Raw genomic sequence first — 21,217 nt, 5'->3', positions numbered from 1 at the left:
TTGGTATATTCATAGGAGACTTCGTGAGGAAGGTTTGGAAAAAAAACTAAAAGAGTTTTTGAATGAGCTGCTTGAGATTCCAAATTCTCCACCTCGGAGAACTAACCTTAAGCTTCATATCTCCGTAAGTAATAGTATCATCAACACCTCCAACTCAGTAAGGGGTGTTGAATGTAACACTATGTAAATATTAGAGTGTACTAGTAATTAATGATGAGGTAGCCATATTATGTTGGACCACCTTAGCTCCGGTTTGTGAAAAAGGAATAATTATGTACTCGTGTATGAGTAAGTTTTGAGGAGTGAAATACGGATTAATTATTGGATATGATGGTGTTGGGTGGATCATGGCCATCATTTATAGATACAAATATATAACATACATGTCTGTATACAACATACATGATTAAAAGTATAATTGCATTGTAATTATCATAACAAAAATTTCAAGTACATAGAAATTTCAAAATATTGTTCACCTAACCGAAGGTAAGAATTTAACTCGCATTGAATATTTTATTTAAAATTCCCCAAATCATAAATCGTACACAACCTTCACATTTTCTACTGTCCCTCATTTTGTTTTCTCAACGTAGGAATTGAATTAGTAGATACTCTACATAAAATAGCTGCATCCATGAAAGTAGAGAATTGATTAATTACATGTAATTTTTTAATATAAATAATTATATATATATATAATGTATTCTACAAGGTAAATCTCACCTTCCACGAGAACATGTAAAAAGATTCCACAGCCGGAATATCATCCAGATTTAGAGATTGAGATCGAGTCCACAACATAAAACCAAGTCCACAATGACCCAACACCTGAGGAAACAAATAAGAAATTATATATATATATAAAGAGAGGGAGATAATCGTATTAAAATGAAAATCAAGCAATACTTTTATTGTGGAATAAAAACCAGGGTTTTATTTTTATTTAATGTTAGGGTTTGTGAGCTTCGAGCTTTAATGGCTGCACGTGTGTTCGAGATGAATTGGTCCTCATAAGGTGCCTACGTATCTCTCTGTTGTAAAGAATTAAGCCAATATTTAGTTTTAAAATGAGGGGTAGAACCTTTTATATAGAGGTTGTGTCTGGGGTTTTTGACTTAGGTTGGGAGACTGGGTGGAAAAGTCTCCAACTCAGAAGGTAAGTAGGACTCCTTAAAGCGGTGGATTTTAAATCCTTCCTTGTTGGAGTTAGTTTCTATGTTGGATAACATGTCTTGGGTTTTGGCGGGCCTCGACCACGAACTACTTCGTCCATGGTTGTAGTGGGCCTTGACCATGAATTACTTCATCTATGATTGTTGTGGAACTACTTCGTCCATGGTCGACGTGGACCTCGACCATAAATTTTTGGGTCAAACTAGACATAATTAATACTGTATTAAATATATCTTTAGGGTTTCCTTTTTGCTCATATCATTTGCCCCCCAACTTCCTGGAAAACTTCTCGAGATTTCTTGAGAATTATAATGGTCCATTCATGACTCGGGGTCTTTCCATCCTTTCTTGGCTACATTATTTATTTGCAAAGTATGGAGCGACATACAGATTTACAAGGATTTATATATTTTTGAACAATTTCTCACACTTCAGGCCTTTTCATAGGCTATTAAAGGAGTGTTTCACACTAATATTCCCTACTCGGGGATAAAAAGCAAGTCTTTGTGACCTTTTAACCTTAATACATGTCAACTATAGGGTGAGAGCTGCTAAAAGGTGTAATAACCCCCAAAATTTTCAACTTTTTGTAACCCTTGTGAATAGTGTTTTAGCTGAATGAAGAAACTTTTCATGCCACACTATGTAGGGGTTCTGTTATGGATATTCTGGGATATTATTAGTACTCTATGTAGTATATAAGTGTATGTAAAGATCGTCGAAATCCAATTTCCGAACACTTGGATTTTTCACGGAAATCCACTAGATACGGAGAGAATTGAGTATAAGGTAACAGGATAAAAAGGATTTAAATTTAAGGATTATGATAGAGGATCATAAAAAGAAATATAATGTATTGAGAAAGGTTAAGGGAACCTAAGTAATAAGATCCCGGGTATGATCCTTCAAACGATAAATGAAAACGAAAGTTAAGCGAACCGTATAACAGATCAGCGGTCATTAGGCAAACAATTAGGAAGTTAATCAAAGGGATTAGTGGGGATGATGTCATCCAACCAATAGAAAGAGGACAAGGAGGGGAGGATGACATTATGAGGATGACACAAGCATGACATGGGAAGGAAGGAGGTGTGGTGGCTTTTTAACCACACAAATTCAAGGGCAACAAGGTAATTGACTAAATCAAACATAAAAACAAATCAACCAAGCCAAGCAAAATCATTTTTTTCATCAAAATCAAAAAGAACCAAGGCTTGTTCTTGAAGAAGCTCTCGGCTTTTTACTATTCAAAAGAGCAAGAATTTCAAAATCAAAGATCCAAGCTTCCTAAATTGGTGAGTTAATTCCCTAATCATCTTCATGCTTAGTTAGGGCTATATCATGAGTTTAAGCCATCAATTCCTTCTCCATCTTCTTCATTTAATCAAAGAAGAAGACTATGAATAGTGTTTTCAAGTTTTTAACTTGAAATTTTTCTTGTTTTCCTTGAAGATTCAAGCATTCCTAAGACTTCTCAAAGCTTCTTAAGGCTTCCTAGCTCCTCCCACCACTTCAAGGAAGGTATACCATCTACAAACCCTAGATTCCTATGTATTATAAGATGATTTTGATTAGTAGGATGATATTGTAGCTTGTTGTTGTGATTAGAGTTTGGGATTTGAAATGGTAGTGAAATTGAATGGTAAATGTTGTGGTTTTGATTAAAAGAACTTAAGTATGATTAAAGTTAAGCTTAGGCATAAGTATGAATATTAAAATTGAATTGGTTGGGGTTGTTATGATGTGATAAGGATGGATGTTGGTTGTATGTTGGATTTGAGGTTGAATTGGGAGGGTTTTGAATGGTTTAAAATATTGGAAATCGCGTAAACATAGCCGTCGTAACGTCCGATTTTCTTTGGACTGTTTTTGTGCATAACATTAGGACCCGAGAACCCCCTGCTAGATTATGACCACTGCCATGTTTAGATAGCTCATGTTACGAGCTTCGTTTTGATATGTAGTTCGTTCGATTCCGATGCACGGTTTAGGAGAAACGACCGTTTCAAGTAACGGCGTTTTGCGAACGAAACTTTTCCCCTCGCCTTACTTTGAAACATAGGTTAAAGACCAAAAAGGGTTAATTAATGTATGAAACATTTATGGTAAGTGTGTTAGGCAGTTGGTAAGACACTCGCGAAGGAATCGCCTTAAAACTCGTAAAGGTTAAATTATTAAAAATGGTGGAGCCGAGGGTACCCGAGTGACTTAAGCAAATCAGTAAGTGCAAAACAAGCGTTAGAGTCTAAGTTAGTTAAAGTATAGCTTTACAAGTGACTTTGGTTTAATTCTAACTTACTTGTTGTTTATAGGTTACCAGACTCGTCCCGAGCCTTTTATCACCCCAAGTCGCTCAGGCAAGTTTTCTACCAGTTATAACTGTTGCTGTGATGTATATGTGTATATGCATTATCTTGCGATAGATGCATGTTGGTTAATTAGCAAATGTTGTTATATATTGAAGCATGCTTCTATGGTATATATATATATGCATGCCTGTTTCGTATTCTTTCCATATATATCTGTTGATTCAATTGATAATATCTATGCTAGAGGATAGCGGTAATTTGCATATACCCTTAGTATAGGGACCCAAAGGTGAAAATATTTTCTAAAACCGGGAGTCGAGGATCCCGAGTAGATTTTGTATATATGGATATAAATATATATATATATATATACTTATATATATAAATATGGTCATAGTTTTCAAAACTATTAATCGAATAAGGTTTATTTGATAACTTTAACTTTATTTTATTATTGAATATTATTTCGAATATTATTCGAAGGCTTATGACTCCTTTATATTAAATGAATATTATTTTGAATATTCATTCGAGGACTTATGACTCCTTTTATTTTATTAAATGAATATTATTTTGAATATTCATTCGAGGACTTATGACTCCTTTTATTTTATTATCTGAATATTATTTGAATATTCATTCGAGGATCTATGACTCCGATTATTTGCTGAGATTTGTTCTTTATTTTATTAAAGAATAAGGTGTAAATAATCAAACTTATTTTCGATTATTCAAATAAAGATAGTACTTTCATATAAGTATATCTTTGGTTATTTAATACTCGTTTCAAGTATAAGTTTTAATACTTCTACTTCAATTATTTTTATAAAGATTATTCTTTATGGGAATATTATTTAAATAATAATATTCAGTCATTTTCTAAATATTCTGGGGACTGATTTACTTCATTAAATCAGCTTTACTCCAAACACTCTTTAAAGTGTTTCGAGTCTTCAAAATAATTTTTAAAAGTTAGAGCGGATCCCAAAACTCATTTTTATATTTAAGATCTTCCTTTTTAAGGGGATTTAAATACTCGCTCAAAACCTGAGGGATCCGGCTCTGTGGTGTATTTTATATTCGCAACACGGTTGCAGTTTTGGTAAATAAATTGATTACTTACCCAACGTTCGGGAAGTAAGTCCATCTATTGAGTCGGCATAAGCAACATGGGCTCAGTGGGCGTCCATGATAGTGTAAGTGGCTCAGTGGGAGTCCATCAAATGCATAAGTGGCTGAGTGGCAGTCCATCATAAGGTCCTATTGAGACCAGGGTGATGACCAGTGGGGAATTCGTCCATCTACTAGTAGAAAAGGTTACTTATGGGTACCTTTGCCTGATCAGCAAGATATCTGGTTTATGCCAAAATTCTTTTCCTTTCCATATTTATTGGATATTGCAACTCTGTTCATACTTTACATGACAGAGGTTTTCAGGAAATTGTATAAAGAAGATGTATATGTGGATATATATATATATATATATCAGAACTTAATGAAGTATATCATGACTTCATTTCCTTTAATTAAATTTCAAGGATTTAATCTATTCAAATCTTGTCTTGTAGTCTCATCTATGTGATGAACTGTTCAAAACTCTTTATACTTTGAACAGTGGTAGTTCAAGTAGCTTTATAAATGATATAAGTATAGTGAAGTAATTGGTAACTTCACCCCTTGTTTTTACTTATATCTAGTAAGTAATTATCTTACACTTGGTAAAAGATTTTAGTAAGTATCCATTTAGATACTTATATTATTGTTATCACTATATATTATCTTGCGAGCTGTAAGGCTCACTCTTGCTTTATTTCTTCATCACACAAAAACAGTTAGGAAAGATGGCCAGACTCCAGCAGACCCAGCGCAAGCGCATGGGAAGCGTCCCGCGTCTTCCCGATGATGTTGTAGCTGCTATAGCTGCAGAGGTAGATCTATTGTAGATCAGACCATCTACTTTTGAGAATCAATTATGTATAATTATAACTTGTGGCAGATAATGGCAATTAACTGTAAATTTATCAAGTAATCATTTTGGGTTGTAATAACTTTTAAATTGTTGATTCAAAGACTTGTACTTATTTCAATTTCATCTCTGAGACTATAACGGGTTGTGGTGTGTGTTAGTGTGGGGTCACAGCATAAGGTTATTATTATTAATTAAGTGAAGTGATATTGTGGAAAGAAAGACCGTGACGACCCGGATCCCCGACCCCGGATCTGGGGGTGTTACAGAAATGGTATCAGAGCTAAGCGTTATAAACCTCAGAGATGATGCGTCGATATAATAACAAACTCACAAAGATAATAAGAACTCTTGCCAAGTTCATGGTCGGGCTACTTAAAGTAGTGCTGACAGTTAAAACCCTTACGGGAACCCTTATAAGTATCGTGATAGTAACTTAGCTCGTTTAATGTGTAGGCGCCTGAGATAGAGGACCCTGAGATGTTCGAGCGTGAGCATGATGAGGCATTGCTAGATGTTGAGGATCAGGAGGAGCCTGAGATGGAGGAGGATGAGGAGGACCCCTCAGAGGAGTCAGAGACGGAGGTCATTGCTATTTCAGATGAGGAGGACCCCTCAGAGGAGTCAGAGACAGAGGTTATTGCTATTCCAGATGAGGAGGACCTGGATGAGGTCCCAGTAGCTAAGGAGCGTGTTGGACCTATGGTAGTGTATGCTGGTACCCCATTACCCACACTTCCGGTGGTCAGAGCCCCTACCCCTCCACCACTATCTTGGATTCCTGATGATGACAGCTCAGAGACCCATACTTCCGAGCCTAGACAGACCGAGGAGGCACCCTCAGCGGCTCCGAATTCACCACCTCTTGACCCTGCCCACAGGCAGTCTTCGTTAGCACATGGATATGTTCAGGATGTTCTGAGGACCCGAGTGGCTGTTGCCGAGGGCCGACTAGATGAGGCCAGGAGGGAGTTGGATGCAGAGAGGGCGGGTAGGCGTACCCGAGCTTATGAGACTAAGGCTTCTATACCCCGATCCTTGAGGAGGGAGCTTACAGGGATAGAGCTCACATCCCGAGCGAGGCTCAGATCGCTCCAGGGGGACAGGCATGGTAGGATCGCCAGACGGCAGGCCGACTATATCTTCCGTCGTGCGATGGAAAGGGTATGGGAGCTGACCCGCTCCGGTGTGTGATTCAGGATTGATGATGGAATAGTCTAGTTGTCTAGTTAGCTGAGGCCTTAGTAAGAGCCAATTTTCCGGGATAGTTGACTTGTATATAGCATCCCTTTTTCTGACTAGACAGATAGACTCTTGTGTATCACTTTTGGGACAGATGACTGTAGCACTGTTGTACTTTTGACCAGATCAAACTATGTATTTCTCGCATTATGTATATATTTGTTTCCTTTCGGCTCAGTTCCATAGTGACGGGATCACTATTTTTATCATTATTATTACTGCACTTCGTATTAGAACTTTCTTAAAATAATAGAATTGCGATATATGTTCTCCCCATTATAAGAGCTGTGCAAGGCACAATGTTGTATATAATTGTGACCTAACGTTGAATTTCCCAATAATTTTTTTTATTATCAGAATCATGCCGCCAAGAAAGATTGGAACTAGGGCGAACCCTAGATCTGAGGACCAGGGAAGCCATAACCAGGATGATAGGAACCAGGAACACAGTGAAGAGGAAGATGAGGATTATGTGGAACAGGATGACTCCCTGTATGAAGAGGAAGAGGAAACATATGACGTTGAGGGATTTGAGATAGAGGCTGAAGAAGGAGAAACCGAGGTTGAGCAACCAGTACCAAACCCAGGCATGGATCCCATGGGCCAGTTCATGCAACTCCTAAGGCAGAATTTGGAATGTCAACCCAACCCACCCCCTCAAGGAAATAACAATACTGTGGCAAACTCTTTCAGGGCTTTTAAGTCCCTTAAGCCCCCTGAGTTCCACGGATCAGCCGACCCAGTTGAGGCAAGGGCATGGTTAAAGGAAATGGAGAAATCTTTTGAGATTTTGAGTACCGCGTACCATCCCCAGACGGATGGACAGAGTGAAAGGACCATCCAGACACTAGAGGATATGTTGAGAGTCTGTGCAATAGACTTTAAAGGGAGTTGGGATGATCACTTGCCGTTGATCGAGTTTTCTTATAACAATAGCTTTCATGCTAGCATCGGAATGCCGCCTTATGAGGCCCTGTACGGAAGAAGGTATCGATCTCCCTTATACTGGGATGAAGTAGGAGAGCGGAAGATGCTCGGACCCGAAGTGGTCCAAAGGACCAAAGATATAGTGGATCTTATCAGAGGGCGACTTGTAGCAGCCCAAGACAGACAGAAGAAATATGCAGACCTAGCCCGAAAGGACAAGGAATATGAAGCAGGGGACTTAGTACTGTTGAAAGTATCCCCTTGGAAGGGATTAATGAGGTTCGGAAAGAAAGGAAAACTAAGCCCAAGATACATTGGACCTTTTGAGATATTAAGACGGATTGGAAAGTTAGCTTACGAGCTAGCCTTACCCCCTAACTTGCAACAAGTTCATAATGTGTTCCATGTGTCAATGCTAAGGAAGTATCATCGGGATGCCAGACACATAGTGGAGTACGAGCAGGTGGATATACAGCCAGATCTAACTTACGTGGAGAAACCAGTAAGGATTATAGATAAGAAGGAGCAGGTGCTTCGGAACAAAGTGATCAAGCTAGTCAGAATACTATGGCAGAATCATAATGTGGAAGAATCAACTTGGGAACTAGAGAGCACAATGCTAGAAAAGTACCCCCATTTGTTTTCTGTTTGATTCCGGGACGGAATCCTTTTAAGGAGGGGAGACTGTAATAACCCCAAAATTTTCAACTTTTTGTAACCCTTGTGAATAGTGTTTTAGCTGAATGAAGAAACTTTTCATGCCACACTATGTAGGGGTTCTGTTATGGATATTCTGGGATATTATTAGTACTCTATGTAGTATATAAGTGTATATAAAGATCGTCGGAATCCAATTTCCGAACACTTGGAAAAGGATTTAAATTTAAGGATTATGATAGAGGATCATAAAAAGAAATATAATGTATTGAGAAAGGTTAAGGGAACCTAAGTAATAAGATCCCGGGTATGATCCTTCAAACGATAAACGAAAACGAAAGTTAAGCGAACCGTATAACAGATCAGCGGTCATTAGGCAAACAATTAGGAAGTTAATCAAAGGGATTAGTGGGGATGATGTCATCCAACCAATAGAAAGAGGACAAGGAGGGGAGGATGACATTATGAGGATGACACAAGCATGACATGGGAAGGAAGGAGGTGTGGTGGCTTTTTAACCACACAAATTCAAGGGCAACAAGGTAATTGACTAAATCAAACATAAAAATAAATCAACCAAGCCAAGCAAAATCATTTTTTTCATCAAAATCAAAAAGAACCAAGGCTTGTTCTTGAAGAAGCTCTCGGCTTTTTACTATTCAAAAGAGCAAGAATTTCAAAATCAAAGATCCAAGCTTCCTAAATTGGTGAGTTAATTCCCTAATCATCTTCATGCTTAGTTAGGGCTATATCATGAGTTTAAGCCATCAATTCCTTCTCCATCTTCTTCATTTAATCAAAGAAGAAGACTATGAATAGTGTTTTCAAGTTTTTAACTTGAAATTTTTCTTGTTTTCCTTGAAGATTCAAGCATTCCTAAGACTTCTCAAAGCTTCTTAAGGCTTCCTAGCTCCTCCCACCACTTCAAGGAAGGTATACCATCTACAAACCCTAGATTCCTATGTATTATAAGATGATTTTAATTAGTAGGATGATATTGTAGCTTGTTGTTGTGATTAGAGTTTGGGATTTGAAATGGTAGTGAAATGGAATGGTAAATGTTGTGGTTTTGATTAAAAGAACTTAAGTATGATTAAAGTTAAGCTTAGGCATAAGTATGAATATTAAAATTGAATTGGTTGGGGTTGTTATGATGTGATAAGGATGGATGTTGGTTGTATGTTGGATTTGAGGTTGAATTGGGAGGGTTTTGAATGGTTTAAAATATTGGAAATCGCGTAAACATAGCCGTCGTAACGTCCGATTTTCTTTGGACTGTTTTTGTGCATAACATTAGGACCCGAGAACCCCCTGCTAGATTATGACCACTGCCATGTTTAGATAGCTCATGTTACGAGCTTCGTTTTGATATGTAGTTCGTTCGATTCCGATGCACGGTTTAGGAGAAACGACCGTTTCAAGTAACGGCGTTTTGCGAACGAAACTTTTCCCCTCGCCTTACTTTGAAACATAGGTTAAAGACCAAAAAGGGTTAATTAATGTATGAAACATTTATGGTAAGTGTGTTAGGAAGTTGGTAAGACACTCGCGAAGGAATCGCCTTAAAACTCGTAAAGGTTAAATTATTAAAAATGGTGGAGCCGAGGGTACCCGAGTGACTTAAGCAAATCAGTAAGTGCAAAACAAGCGTTAGAGTCTAAGTTAGTTAAAGTATAGCTTTACAAGTGACTTTGGTTTAATTCTAACTTACTTGTTGTTTATAGGTTACCAGACTCGTCCCGAGCCTTTTATCACCCCAAGTCGCTCAGGCAAGTTTTCTACCAGTTATAACTGTTGCTGTGATGTATATGTGTATATGCATTATCTTGCGATAGATGCATGTTGGTTAATTAGCAAATGTTGTTATATATTGAAGCATGCTTCTATGGTATATATATATATATATGCATGCCTGTTTCGTATTCTTTCCATATATATCTGTTGATTCAATTGATAATATCTATGCTAGAGGATAGCGGTAATTTGCATATACCCTTAGTATAGGGACCCAAAGGTGAAAATATTTTCTAAAACCGGGAGTCGAGGATCCCGAGTAGATTTTGTATATATGGATATAAATATATATATATATACTTATATATATAAATATGGTCATAGTTTTCAAAACTATTAATCGAATAAGGTTTATTTGATATCTTTAACTTTATTTTATTATTGAATATTATTTCGAATATTATTCGAAGGCTTATGACTCCTTTATATTAAATGAATATTATTTTGAATATTCATTCGAGGACTTATGACTCCTTTTATTTTATTAAATGAATATTATTTTGAATATTCATTCGAGGACTTATGACTCCTTTTATTTTATTATCTGAATATTATTTGAATATTCATTCGAGGATCTATGACTCCGATTATTTGCTGAGATTTGTTCTTTATTTTATTAAAGAATAAGGTGTAAATAATCAAACTTATTTTCGATTATTCAAATAAAGATAGTACTTTCATATAAGTATATCTTTGGTTATTTAATACTCGTTTCAAGTATAAGTTTTAATACTTCTACTTCAATTATTTTTATAAAGATTATTCTTTATGGGAATATTATTTAAATAATAATATTCAGTCATTTTCTAAATATTCTGGGGACTGATTTACTTCATTAAATCAGCTTTACTCCAAACACTCTTTAAAGTGTTTCGAGTCTTCAAAATGATTTTTAAAAGTTAGAGCGGATCCCAAAACTCATTTTTATATTTAAGATCTTCCTTTTTAAGGGGATTTAAATACTCGCTCAAAACCTGAGGGATCCGGCTCTGTGGTGTATTTTATATTCGCAACACGGTTGCAGTTTTGGTAAATGAATTGATTACTTACCCAACGTTCGGGAAGTAAGTCTATCTATTGAGTCGGCATAAGCAACATGGGCTCAGTGGGCGTCCATGATAGTGTAAGTGGCTCAGTGGGAGTCCATCAAATGCATAAGTGGCTGAGTGGCAGTCCAGCATAAGGTCCTATTGAGACCAGGGTGATGACCAGTGGGGAATTCGTCCATCTACTAGTAGAAAAGGTTACTTATGGGTATCTTTGCCTGATCAGCAAGATATCTGGTTTATGCCAAAATTCTTTTCCTTTCCAAATTTATTGGATATTGCAACTTTGTTCATACTTTACATGACAGAGGTTTTCAGGAAATTGTATAAAGAAGATGTATATGTGGATATATATATATATATATATATATATCAGAACTTAATAAAGTATATCATGACTTCATTTCCTTTAATAAAATTTCAAGGATTTAATCTATTCAAATCTTGTCTTGTAGTCTCATCTATGTGATGAACTGTTAAAAACTCTTTATACTTTGAACAGTGGTAGTTCAAGTAGCTTTATAAATGATATAAGTATAGTGAAGTAATTGGTAACTTCACCCCTTGTTTTTACTTATATCTAGTAAGTAATTATCTTACACTTGGTAAAAGATTTTAGTAAGTATCCATTTAGATACTTATATTATAGTTATCACTATATATTATCTTGCGAGCTGTAAGGCTCACTCTTGCTTTATTTCTTCATCACACAACAACAGTTAGGAAAGATGGCCAGACTCCAGCAGACCCAGCGCAAGCGCGTGGGAAGCGTCCCGCATCTTCCCGATGATGTTGTAGCTGCTATAGCTGCAGAGGTAGATCTATTGTAGATCCGACCATCTACTTTTGAGAATCAATTATGTATAATTATAACTTGTGGCAGATAATGGCAATTAACTGTAAATTTATCAAGTAATCATTTTGGGTTGTAATAACTTTTAAATTGTGGATTCAAAGACTTGTACTTATTTCAATTTCATCTCTGAGACTATAACGGGTTGTGGTGTGTGTTAGTGTGGGGTCACAGCATAAGGTTATTATTATTAATTAAGTGAAGTGATATTGTGGAAAGAAAGACCGTGACGACCCGGATCCCCGACCCCGGATCTGGGGGTGTTACAAAAGGCCTTAAGCGGGGCTAACAAACATGAGCGAGTCAATAATTAACCTTTAATTAGGCTAATTAGGGACAAGACTAAAGTTGCTAATTAACCTTAATATATGCTAACTATAAGCAATAATACACTAATCGGCCCTAATAGAGGGTAATTTTGAACTAAATTACGCTAATCGGGGCTAATCCAAAAATCTCAAAAAATACATTTTGGACCAAAAAATGTCAACCTTCACTCGGGGTCGATCAGGGCGGCTGAGGATTTCATCCAAGGTCATCTTCGGTCGGTTGGAGGCCTCCCAAGAAACCTGGTCGGCCATTCCCGGTCGACTGGGACCTTCACATGTAAACCTGGTCGGCCAAACCTGAACTTGGTTCGCCAAAACCTGGTCTCAAATCCATGTTCGGAAGGCTAGTCGGCCTTTTCTAGTCGGGTTTAGGCCTCTCCAGGAGGGTAGTCGGCCTTTTCTAGTTGGTTGTAGACTTCCTCTCATGACTGATAATGTTCTTGGTCGGCATAAGGCCTTTTAGTGAGTATGATCAACCCTTTCTGGCCCCCCGAGGGTCTCTGACCATGACCGAGAATGTTCCATCATGGATGTAATTGGCTAATAACTAGAATCTTGAGTTTTAAACTTAATCTTTATACTAATCTTGATAATTGGTACAATTAATCTTTGATCAAGACTAAATTTTAAGTTTTTGGATAACATGTCTTCGGTCGTGGTCGTGTTGAGCCTCGAACATGAACAAATTAGTTCGTGTTCATGATATGCCTCGACCATGAACTACTTTGTTCATGTTTGCAATGGGCATCGATCACAAACTATTTTGTTCATTTTTGTGATGGGCATTGAACATGATTTTTGGGAAAAAATGTTGACAAACATGTCTTCGGTCATGGCCGTGTCATACCAGGAACATGAACAACTTCATTCGTGTTCATGACGTACCTTGACCATGAACTACTTCGCTCGTGTTCGTGATGGGCCTCGACTACAAACTATTTTGTTCGTATTCATGATGAACCTTCATGTAAAATTCATTTATGTTAAACTCTCTTAAATTTTTCCAATTAAGAAGCCACTTTCGGTTCAAGTTTTCGAAGATGTTTGAAATTTTTCAATCACCACTAGTCTTCATGGCCGAGATGATGGCTAAATGAGGCAAGGATATATCTGCTTAATGTAGAGTTCCTGTTCCACCCTTTTTTCTTAATCCTCGCTTTGATATTCTGAAGAAAAAAAATTGGATGAGATGGCGGATGCCTTCCCGAATTATACTGATCTCGACTCCTTCTATCATTCATGTAAGATGAGTGTGTCGGATGTGAGTGAACTCAAGAAACAATGTAGCTTTCTAAGTTGAATTAAAGTTTATAAGCCAATTTATAGCGACAAATCTTATAAGTGGGATCACGTGAAATTTTGTATATTTAAAAGAGCCCTCGAAGCTAGGTTGAGCTTCATGGTCTATCCCATTTTTTATTAGCTGAGATCAAGGTTTACCCTTTTCAGCTGTATAAAAAATCTTGGAGGACGATCATTATTTTTATGCTGGCATGTCATCAGTTAGACATATCTTTATGCATTTTAGGAGTACCTTTATCATCAAGAATTTCTCTTTATCAAGTCAGATGTTTAGAAAAATGGGTTCAGTTTTTGAGGACAAGCTTTAACCATGTACAAGACAATTCACACTTAATACATGACCTTGATACTTAAGAGTGATTGACTCGTTGAAGATATAGAGCAATTTCACTATCAGGTCTTCATGACTAAAAGGAAGCTTATTAAAGCAGGCCTTAAAGGCCTTTCTATTAAGGGTATTTATTTTTTTCCAAAAGTTTCCGTATTATTGGGAGAGCTTGTGCCTTGTGTCTGGGAAGAAGAGAGCCAAGGGCTCTAATGGGAGTTTAAAGATTCCATTCAATCCGCGAAAGGTATTTCCAATCGTATGCACACCATTAGGCACCGCATGTATAATCGGAAGAACGAATCATGCCGATGTCTATCCAAAAGGCATACTAAATTGTCCAATGACAGTGTGTCCCACAGGCACATGTCCCTAAGGCACATGTCCAACAGGTGTCTAACCCCCATCAGATAGTACGATATGTGCATTAGGGTTAGGCGCCTGTTGGTGAACCCCATCAGATCCACCGATCTGTGTGTTGGGATCAGCCGTCGTGTTCATCGCATTGTTCGCTGTATTATTATTCATAGATCTGTTACTCAACAAATAGGCATAGACAGATGTATTAGTCACGGATAATAAATAATAATAGCTTTGAGATCATTATCACAATCTGCGATCAATACATATAATATAAGTGCGTGCATGGTAATAACAGATTCGTAATAAACTGTGAATAAGAGAAACCAGCAAAAGGATATGAATGAAAAGTTCTCGAGTCCAGTCGGTCTGTGAATAAGAAACTGTGGATAAGAGAAAGATTCCATGCGGTTGGAGACCCTTCGGGGAGGCTGATCGGACCTTTCCAATCATCCTAAGGCCTTCCCGGGAGGCTGATCATACTATTATGATCGGCCTAAGGCCCTTATGAGAGGTTGATCAAACTCTTCAGAGTGGCCTAAGGCCTTTATGTGAGGCTGGTCCGACTTTTATAGCCATCCAATTTTTATATTTCATCACTAACTTTATTTTACATGTCTTTTTACAGCGCTTCATCCTCTTCTCCCGAGGAGTCGGACGAGGTCAACAAGAGGTTTGACATCGAAGAAAAGGAGGGAGATTCTTTGGACAAGTGATGTTGTGTCCTTGCATGGTTATATTTATCATATGTGGATTTACTTATCTAGTTTTTATTTGTGTTCCATCATGGACTTGAATATTTGGGGTTTGTTACTTTACTGTCCTTCGGGACTTGACCTATGATCCTTCGAGATTACTTATCCCTGCAGTATTTTTTTGATAATTCACTTTTATTTTATTTTTGGTACTTGGTCATTTCAGACTTGCATTCAGTAGAATCTCGTACATAAATAAATTGGTAGACAAGGTAATCAAAGCAAACTTGCATAAGTAGTTAATATCCCGAAAAATGGGTTCAACCCTTACATAGAATGAAAAATGGTTTCATCGACCTTATTCATACATTTACTAGTAAATACTAGGAGCATGTCTTGTATGCTCTAGACATAATAAACCTTTGGGTTCGAAGCGTGCCAAGTGCAACCGCTCAAGGTTTCCAACTTGTAGAATCCTCGTCTTAGTATCTTCTTGACCTTGTAAGATCCTTCCCAGTTAGGGGCCAGTTTTCCTTTCACCCCAACTCCTGATGCCTCAATATTCCTCAAGACCAGGTCTCCTTGTTGAAAGAACCTTTTTTAACCCATCTATTATAGAAGCGGGAGGCTCTTTGTTGATGCTCCATATTATAAACATTATCTTTATCCCTGACCTCATCAATTAGGTTGAGGGCTAGCCTCATGCCTTCTTCGTCAGTCTCTGGCTCGTAAGCTTCTACTCTTGGTGATGCAAGGGTAATTCCAAGGGCACCATTGCTTCAGCTCCATAAGTCAACATGAATGGGTTAGCCTTAGTCATAACTTTGCAAGTGCTTGGATATGCTTATAGTATAGTAGTAACTCATCCACCCAAGTGTTCCTTGAGTGTTAAACCCTTTTCTTTAGTCTATCAAGGATAATTCAATTGCCGACTTTCACCTGCCCGTTTTCCCATCGAAGGGCAATCGAGGTGAAGTGAAGTTCTATGTTATTGTCATTACAGTATTCCTTGAACTCTTCATTGTCGAATCATCGCCATTATCCGTGACAAGGATGCGTGAGATTCCAAATATGTCTACCATATTTTCCCAAAAAAATTATGTAATATGTTTGGTAGTTAAGCTAGTGCCTTAGCCTCAATCCACTTCATGAAGTAGTCGATTGCTACCACAATAAATTTTCTTTGTTTTGATGTTACAGAAAAAGAACTAAGTATGTCCATTCCCCACATTGCAAAATAGATAGGGCAGTTGATCGATGTTATCCTTTTTAGGGTTTATCAGAGTATAAGAATGTGCCTCTGGCATCTGTCATACTTCTTTACATAAGCTTTAGCATCAACCAACATTATCGACCAATGGAATCCTAATCGGGTTATCTTGTGGATGAGGGCTCTGCCCCCAAGTGCGTTACATAAATTCCCTCATGAGCATTCTTGAGTGCCTCATCTACTTATAGGGGTCTTAAGCAATTCAAGTAGCGGATGGAGAAAGACCTTTTATAAAGAAGGCTTTCAATCAAAGAATATCTCAACGCTCTCACTGACAACTTGCGTGATTCATGGGCTTCATCAGGGAGCCATCTAGTTTTATGGTAAGCCTTGATAGGATCAATCAAAAAAATTGTTACACCAATTGGTGCAATCAAGTTTATGATGTTTATGGTGGGGGTCCTCAGGACTTTGAAGTAGATACTTCTCATATAGTTCTCAATCTCAGATGAGGCAAACTTAAGTAGTGCATCAACGGTAGTGTTCTCTTCCCTTGAAACTTGTTCCGTGTACCACTCATCAAACTGAGTTAGTATGCCTTTCATGACTCTCAGGTATTTTGCCATTGTCTCGTTCTTGGACTTAAACACTCCATTAACCTGGGCAACTACTAGCCTCGAGCCTCCATAGATTTTAATATTCTTGTCCCTCACGGCTCTAGTCAAGCCTAACCCGGCTATCAAAACTTCATATTCCCCTTCATTGTTTGTTCTCGAGAAATCCAGCTTTAGAGCGTGTTCGATCAAGAACCCATCATGGATTTGCAAGACTAGGCCTGCTCCACTAGATTTTATTGTGGACGCTCCGTCAAGATGGAGAAGCCAATATTTTCTTAGAACTTCTTCTTCCGTGTCTTCTTATTCTTTGTTCTCTAGGGTTACTATCTCTTGCCCACAGACTTCTTGGTTATTTCTGGTGCATTCAACCACGAAGTCTTATAGTGCCTGTGCCTGGCCGAGGCTTATACTTGATGTCAAATTCACTCAACTCAATTTCCATTTGATGAGCCTTCCGCTGGCTTCTGGGCTGTGAAAGATGTACCTCAAATATTGGTTCGTCAGGACTCAGGACTTCATATTGTGTGGCTCGAAGTAGGGTCGCAACTTCTTCAAGGTTGTTATCATAGAAGGTGCAAATGTCTCAGTAGTGGATTAGTTCACTTCTGCTCCATAAAGCATCTTGCTCATTGAGTAGATGTGCCTTTGAGACTTGTGTTCTTCCTTCACTAGGATGACATTTGCCGCTTACTCAAAAACTTCAATGTATAATTACAGGATGTTCTCGAGACTCGGTTTGGCCAACAACGGGACTTAAATCATGTATTTCTTAAACTTTTTAATGGCCTATTGGCTCTCAGCTGTCCATTCAAAATTCTTCATCTTTTTCAAGGTCTTGAATGGTAAGCATTTTTATCCTGACTTGGAGATGAACCTTCTCAAGGCTGCAATTCTTCCCGTTAGCTGTGGAACTAACTTTATGAAGTATGGAGGCTTCGTGTCTAGGATTTCTATGATCTTGTGGGGTTTGCCTCGATTACTTTTTTCAAGACCATATAACTCAAAATTCTCAAGACCCAACACCGAAGACGCACTTGATGGGGTTTAATATCATTTCATGGTGCCTCGACACTTCGAATGCCTCTCAGAGGTGATCAATGTAGTCATCCTTAGCTAGGCTTTTGACTAATATGTCATCGATATAGACCTCCATGGTTTTACCAAATTAGATTGGCAAATATCTTATTCACCAATCTTTGATATGTGACTTTTGATTTCTTTTGTCCAAAATCCATAACAAGATAGAAAAAGACACCAAAAATAGTAATGAAAGATACTTTGTGGGTGTCATCTTTGTGCATCTTAATCTGATTGTATTCTCTTAAGGCATCCATGAAGGTAACATCTCATGCCCTGCAATGGAATTAATTAATGTGTCAATCCTTGATAGCAGTAGTAGTCCTTATGACATGCATCGTTCAAGTCAGTGACGTGGATGCACGTCCTCCACTTTTTGTTGGATTTATTGACCATTATGGGGTTATCCAACCATTTAAAGAACTAAACTTTTAAATGAATCCAGCTTTCAAGAGCTTCTCAACCTCCTGCTTAATGGCTTCCAGCCTGTCAGAGGCGTAAGTCCTCTTATTCTGCTTGACTGCCTTCCGAGTTGAGTCGACGTTCAACTTATGAGTTGTTAGGTTGGACTCAATCCCTGTAATGTCGGCTGCTGTCCAAGCAAATACATCACCTTTTTCTTGCAAGAACTTTTTTAGTCGTCCCTTCAAGGGTTCTTTGAATGATGCACCAACATAGGTGACCGTGTCTAGGTTTAATGGGTCCAGGGGAATTGCGACATTTGTCATTTTCTTGAACAACCATGTCTTTCATTGGGAGGACCTGCCCCACAGTTCCATCAGGCCTTAGTGCAGCCACATAACAACTTCGAGCCATCTTTTGGTCTCTTCTACGTTGACAACTTGAAAGTTCAACATCTATGTGGCCTCTCTTGGGTCTTCTCCAATAGTCATGGAAGTTGTATTGCTCCTTCGACTTTGCACTACACTCTATTAAATCCATATGTGGGTGCGCCCCGGGTTAGTTAAAATCATTGCAGCCCATCCTTAAAAATGTGTCGTAAAAGAGAATATCCATGGAGGCTCCATGGTCTACGAGGTCTCCCGTTAGTGGCTTTGTCCATCTGAAGTCCTTGTCCTTCTTAATCTCTAACAAGATTTGGCTCCTAGGAGCATTCAACCTTTCATAATTAGTGAACCTCGGTCCTTGAAGCAGAGTCAAAGTTCTTTCCAGTTCATGGATATTTGTCCTTGGCATCGTACTCCTGCTCTATTTCTCGCTTCTTATTGCCTGCGTTTTTGTTACTCGTGACTATATTCTTCATGCTTCCCATATACGGTTTGTGAGTTTTGAATTTCAATGGATGCACTTGTGCTCGAGACTAATCGGTCCTCACAAGGTGCCTACATATCCCTTTGTTGTAGAGAATCAAGTCAAGACGTAGTTCTAGAATCAGGGATAGAGACCTTTATATAGAGGTTGTGTCTACGATTTTAGACTTAGGTTGGGAGATTTGGTGGACAAGACTCCAACTCAGAAGTTAAGTAGGACTCATTAAGGTGGTAGGTTCTAGATCCCTCCTTACCAGAGTTAATTTTCAAGTTGGACAACAAGTCTTGGGTTTTGGCTGTATTGGGCCACGACCACGAACTACTTCATCCATGGTTGTCGTGAGCCTTGATCATGAACTACGTACTTCGTCTATGATCGCTGTGTGCGTTGACCATGAACTACTTCGTCCACGGTCATCGTGAGTCACGGCAATGAAATTTTGGGTCAAACCAGACATAACTATTACAACATTAATTATGTCTTTAGTGTTTACTTTTTCCCCATATCAACTTTTATGTACATGGTTGCTTTGAAATATATTATGAGTAAATTATAAATTAAAAAATATATGTATTTATGACTTGCTTTTAAACAAACATAAATCTACATAGATGTCCACACAAGAATATGAGCTAGATATGACTTACAGTTACGAGCTTATTCAGTGGAGAGGATGACAAAGCTCCGATCAGCATAGCAGATCCATAGACAGTTAACATAATACTTAAGCAAATATCAAAGATCTACAAAAAAATAGAAGAATGAGCTTATGTAAATATTACATCAAAGAGAATAAGATAGAAAAACTTGATTTTTAATATGTTGTTTTTAGTTATTCACTGCGAATATTTTATCAAACGAAGAAAACATCTAAATGTGAACTTGTTATGGCATATCCAAATATCTAGAATGTCGTGTTTGACAACATTAAAATTAAAAAAAAAATTATTTGCTTCATCTTTATTTCCATACTCTCAAAATTTAAGAGTAAAATACACTTTGTATACTTATACTTTGACTATCAGATGAAATTCAAAAACTTTCAATTATAATATTAGAACTACAAAATATTTATAATGTGCGTGTTTCTGTTAAATTTGTGTAACTCCGTCTATAAAAAGGAGGGTATTTCAGTCTTATACTTTTAAATGCATGATACAAGCGTTAATTTTACTAATTTTATTCCTTTACATACATATGATATGACTTCTATATCTAGTTATCAACCATAAAATTTGTTACTAAGCGCTTAAACAGACCACATCAGCAACATTAAAATTTTCCATTTTAGTATTTAGATTATAGCGAAGCCCAACATTTCATGATTTGTCCAATGTCTTAGTAGTTTGAATAAAATTTATCAGACCAAGTGAAAGGGTCCCTGATTTCCATAAAGTTATGGCATTGTTCAATACAAATATCGGCTACATCCATCATGCCCCCAGTTGTTTGGCCACATCCATCATGCCCCCAGTTGTTTGATTAAATGTTAAACTCCTTAAAAACTGTACACTAAAACCCACCTAGATTTCCCGCTGTAAATGTTGGTAGCCGAAACAAGTGTGAAAAATGATATAGAATCGTCGTTTCCGAATAATATTTCTTTGAAAAATAATGATTATAAAAGGAATAAAAAAATTATGGGATTGGTGCTTGTAAATATAGAAGTTAGAGAATCTGACCAGGGATTTTAAGGCTGTATTTGGATGGGGGTAGGAAGGGAGTGGGTTGGGCTCGGCTGGGAAGGGCTCATGAAAGCCACGTTTGGGAAAATTTGTCAAAGCATGGGTTGGGTTTTGGGAGGGTTCATTAACGTTTTACTCCCGAGTTCAAATCAGGAGAGAAAAGAAAAGAACAAAAAATAAACTTTTATAATTTTCCTTCATAGTCGTGCTCCTGAGTTTTTTTAGAAGAGAAGAGAAAAGATAGGGAGAGAAAATTTTCAAATTTTTCCACCCAAAAGTTTCTTCCCAAAAATGGGATGATTTGGGGAGAAGCTCTCAAATCCTTTTCAATATATTTCCCTCCAAATCAATATTTTTAAAATTTTCTCTCATTTA

General features: G+C 37.6%; 1 long non-coding RNA gene across 1 annotated transcript; it reads right to left on the bottom strand.

Annotated features, from left to right (window-relative positions):
- Positions 1 to 406: 406 nt before the first annotated feature.
- On the bottom strand, positions 407 to 19,902 carry LOC141679068 (uncharacterized). The gene is made up of 3 exons (XR_012558018.1): positions 19,805 to 19,902; positions 727 to 831; positions 407 to 629 (listed from the first exon to the last, which is right to left on the bottom strand). It is a non-coding gene; the product is annotated as an uncharacterized LOC141679068 (long non-coding RNA).
- Positions 19,903 to 21,217: the final 1,315 nt, after the last annotated feature.

This window comes from Apium graveolens, chromosome 8 (genome assembly GCF_009905375.1).
Source record: "Apium graveolens cultivar Ventura chromosome 8, ASM990537v1, whole genome shotgun sequence".
NCBI lineage: Eukaryota > Viridiplantae > Streptophyta > Magnoliopsida > Apiales > Apiaceae > Apium > Apium graveolens.
This window is presented reverse-complemented; position numbering and strand designations above follow the sequence as displayed.